Source organism: Pinus tabuliformis, chromosome 3_2, assembly GCF_031772625.1.
Source record: "Pinus tabuliformis cultivar Carrire ecotype Pingquan chromosome 3_2, CPIR1, whole genome shotgun sequence".
Classification (NCBI taxonomy): domain Eukaryota; kingdom Viridiplantae; phylum Streptophyta; class Pinopsida; order Pinales; family Pinaceae; genus Pinus; species Pinus tabuliformis.
Window position 1 is genome coordinate 1,131,928,955 of NC_142302.1, and position 5,184 is coordinate 1,131,934,138.

Sequence of the window (5,184 nt, forward strand, 5' to 3'; positions counted from 1 at the left end):
TATGACAAAGTGATAGGTAGATCAGCTCACTGCAGAAAATCAACAGTTGTCTTCTAGCAATTTCAGTACAATGGAATTCCAAATAGCCATATCTGAGGAACTAGAGCCAAAGGAGGATATTATGAGGAATTTATACATTGAAATGATTCTTCTACATGAGATGGTAGCACCCCTAGTTGGAGTACAAAATAAAGCTCAAGAGATATTGAAACTCGTTAAGGTGGAAAATAGGGAAGTTGATCTAATATAGGAGTGGGTTGCTAAGTATCTAGATATTCCAGAGCGGTTGTTTAGAAAAGATAGAATTGCTACCGAAATGGATAGGGTAAAACTAAAACTTCCTATTAAGAATTACCTTTGTCTCTATGAATAATCGACCAACACTATGGCTACCTATGGTCGATTACATAGTAGTTTGGAATCCTTGGTACAGAAGCATCGGTTTCCTACTGTGGGTGCATTAGGAGAAACAAGGAGCAAGGATGTCATTATGTGGGAAATGAGGCAGTACATTAAACAAATCAAGAAAATAGTAGCTCGGGAAGGATTGGACATCACCAGAGATATTATTCTACAGTATGCAATCATACCGACCAAGGTTCATGTTAAACTTCTTGGATATGGAATAGTGTGCAATCTAGCTCCAAATCTATATTGTCATAAGCTTTGGAGGTGAAGATGCAATATGTCGCAGAGCTATCGGTCTGAGTCAAAGTTATCGTAGTAGAATTAAAATCATCACATTCATATATCGTAGATGAAATCCATGATGAAGCCATTGATTTTTCCCTTTCTTCTTTATAAAGATATCTTGTCATATTAGAGTTTTGTCTTAAGTACCCATCGCCTTATATGTATTTTGTCTTTTGTAAATAATGAATCCAATTCAAAAGACTCTAAGTGGCACAAGTGGAATGTGAAGAGAAAAATGTTAAGAGTCATATGTAAAATGTGATGGGTTACATGGAAGCCCATAGGTCATATAATTGAAAGAGTCATGAAGAAACTCAAGAGTCATTGTTATTTGTTATAAATAGGTCCTCATAACTCAAGAAAGGGCTTGGACCTTGGGAATTTTTTGGCTTTGGCTTCTCTAGTGGTGCATAGGAGAGAAAATCAGTCTTTGGAGAAGCAAGTTGTAGCTTCATGTTCCACTATTGGAGCCAGTGTTCCATTTATGTAATTGTGTATTTGGAATCTTTCATTAATCATAAGAAGCTCTTCGAGCCAGCGCTCTTTCATGCATGTATGGTGAATGTAGTAAGACTATTATTTTTATATTTGTGGTATATGTTGGTATAACATGCTAAAGATAATGAACTATTTTATTTCTTTAGATATGTATCTTGTTGAATAGATGTTGTTATGATTTTCATGATTGTTGCTTATCTTGTGAACTAATTTGCATGTTAACCAACAAGTGTTTGTTTACTTATGCTTGTGGGTATCTCTTAGGATAGTACTATTACTTCCCAATAAGAGGCTTGTTCTCCCTATATTCGTGAGAGTTCCTTTACACTCTGTATTTGGTGTCACATAAAGCTTACATACTTGTTGCCCCAAAGTCATGTTATGGTCTCTTGTGTCTGTATTGCAACCAAAGCATATATCTAAACCATTCACAATGGTATTCAGACGACATTTTTGGATAGGACTCCTATACTAAACGGTGTGAGGTCTAATTGAGACTTCATATCAGGGAGATCCCATGTATGTTGGCAACATCCAACACCATCAAAATTCTTGGTGCTAGGAAGAGGGCCATATGAAAAGCTAAACCCCATGAAGCCCACGTTAATATTCTACTTATAATGACTTCATACTAAATCATAATCCTGAGGTATTTTTTAGAAGCATTAGATCTTTTAATCCCCATGGAATTCTTGCATAACTTGTCACACTTAAAATTTGATGGCAAGGGTTTGACTACCGTACTTGACTATGAAATTGAGTTTTTTCAATTTTGTTTTGCAAGTGGAGTGTATTATGAAGATATTATTGCAAGGTTTTTCACCCTTACATTGGATGGTTGTGCTAAGTAGTGGTGTTATTCACTTCATGTTGCTTCTATCAATTCTTTTAAACAATTGATTAATGAGATTTGTTGCGTCTTTGAAAAGTATTATCATAATGTTCTTGATGAAATTAATCATCTTAGAATGGAACTGAATGAATCTCTTGAACAATTTGATGACATATTTCTTCACCTTTGTTATGAATTTCTAGATGAAGACATGGATTGGAAATATTTGGATGAGTGATTTTGTTTCTTGGTCAGAATTTCAAGGAAATATTTTGAATCAGATTTTCATGTAATTCTATTCAAGAATAGTTCAATGCCCTGAGGAGGAATCTAAAGCCCCTTTGATTCCTTTTCCTCCTCCATTCGACGTCCCATGTGTCGACCCTATTTAAATCAATAAGTTTGGTAACCTGAATTGTTGAAGAATATTCTGATGAAGAATTAATTTTCCTTTCTTCTATTTCCCTAGATGAGGATTCTCCTTTTCTTCTCAATCATTAATCTTATGATCTTGATAATCAACTTGTTTATCTTAAACCCATTAATCAAATTGAACTCTTGGTCGAACATTTTCCTGATCATACTATCTCTCTTGAACTACATGATGATATTTGTCCAAACTCTATGGATGAGTGTTTGTTTTCTCAGGAAGATTTAGATTTGCAAATTTTTCAAATAGAGTCAGAATCAATCATGGAGGAATTCCTTTCAAGTATATCTTCCTCCCCTTAGGAAGGTGATCAATCAATCATTGAAGATTTTTGTTGCAGTCTGATTAATCGATTGAATGAAGATCAAACACTCCATGAGGCTTCCGGTTTGATTAAATCACGTTTGAACCATAATAGGAATTTTGATAAGGGTTGTTTAGATAGAAAATTGACCATGTTTTCTCCGTTCAAGTTTTCATATTTCAAAAATTTGGATTCTTTTCGAGAAGACAGGACACTTCAGCCTATTGGATGGTTCTGTCAAGTTCCCATTGTCCCAATTATTCCTTTGAATTTGAGAAATTTAAGATATTCCTACATAATTCTGTTATTAGCATTGTCTCATGGGAAGTAGATTCCTTATTAATGGATTCATGTTTTCTTCCTATTTCATTGAAATTTTCTTTCCCATCTAAATATTTAATCTGGAACCTAGAAACCAAGGATGACTCTAAAGATTTTTGAATCTCACGATCCAATATTTCTTCTTTATCATCCATTAAAGAGATTAGCTTACACACCAGTACAAGTTATGGTCCATCTATATGTTCACAATCAGACATTGATCTTACTTATGATATGGACATGTATGTAGTTAACTCATTTTTGCAGGAATTTTCAAAAGGTTTCTTTCATGATGCTATTGCATTTGGCTAGAGAAATCCTCGTATCAGGACCTATGGCTCATATTCAAACCCTTCATTTTTCCAACCAAACCTTATATGGATGTGAGCCTGAGAAATCTTGTTGTGGAATTTCTTGCCAGATAGAGAAGTTAAGAATGTCACACCGATGTGCTTGCACTATTTGTCTCTATTTATTTATGAAAATATTTTGCATGTTTATCTTTTTCACTGCACTTTATCTTTATTCTCTCGCAAACACATCTTTCAGTTCAAAGGTCAAAAGCAACTTTTATGGCTGCATTGGAAGTTTCATTTCACTTATCCCGATCTTATTAACTAGTAACATTGGGTAGGTTAGGTTGCATTTAGTTAGTTCCATTACATCTTTTATTTCTTTATCTCATCCCTTATGTTGTCTCTCTTTGTTATTTAAATTTTCTGTTCCTTAAAGGACATTGCATGGAAGTTGGATTTGAGCTTTGAAGTAATATCGCTATTCTAGAAAGGGAAGATTATAGTGCATACAACCCTTGGCTAACTCGTTACCTTGTTTCTTTATTTTGGTCTATACCCTCAAGGTCGATGATATTTAGATGGAAAACATGATCCATTAAACTAGAGAGATCATAGGTGGAACCACGATACCCACATATGTTTAGGATCCTTGCTCCTAGATTCGGCTTGCTAACTTATGGTATTCTTTTGTTGGTGAAATCAAGTAGTGAAAGGAAAGGGAAAAATCATTAGTGAGCAAACCGGTATCAGAGGTATGTATATATATATATACACACACACACACACACACTTATTTGAAGGAGAAACCTCTCCTGCTCTCAATAAGTCGAGATCCCTCTTCTACCCTAAGAAAAATGAAGAAATGCTTAATGCATATCTGTTTTATAAAATAACAAATAATAAAAGGGGCTGAATTAAGAGAAAGGCTTCCTACGCAGACAAGTGACGCAAGTAACTTCATCGGGGTATTGTTCAGGCTCGTTGGTAGTGAATCAATGCTTGCGCTCTTGTAATGACTCTATTGGGGTACTGTACAGACTTGCTGGAAGCACAGAAACACCAGAGATGAAGACTAATACTCTTACTATCTTTAACTCACCATTACTATATTACCTTCTCTTGGATCGAAACAATTGTCATTTGGAAAATGTTGAATTGTGTTTGACTAAATCATGGAACCCTGGACACTATATCTATAATTGGGTGGAATGGGAAAGTCGATACAATCCAATGAGTAAATCAATAATTCCCAATGAATTTAAAATTCACGCATACAGAGGGACTAAACCAGAGAAATTGGGGTTGTCCCAGTGTGTCGCCAAGTGTTGTCGTTGCGACAAAGACCCTCCAATGATCTGGAATTGATCCAAGACAATTAATTAAGGTATTACAGACTCATGTGCATGGATGTGCTTATGTTACTTTATGCAACAGATCAATAAGATTGTGAAATACACAGACACTGAAGCAGTTAGAGAAAACATAACAGGAAAACATATAAACACAACAAGTTTAATAAGGAGCTCACCCAACACTGTTGGGCTACGTCTCCTGGTCCATCCTTCAGAGGTGACCTCTCTGTTATGTTTTCAAAGTAGAGGATTTTACAACAGTGAGCTCAATCTAAGTCTTACTCAACAGATATAATCAACAAGACTGTACTTGGATTCCCCAAGTCTCTGGAGTACACAGACTCTCCTTACTGAAACTCGACGTCTACTGGTCACAGTAGTATGAGCCCGATCTGAGACTCATAAATGACAGGCTTGTACAGAGGAGTTTACTTGAACCTCTCAAGCCTTCTCTGGAG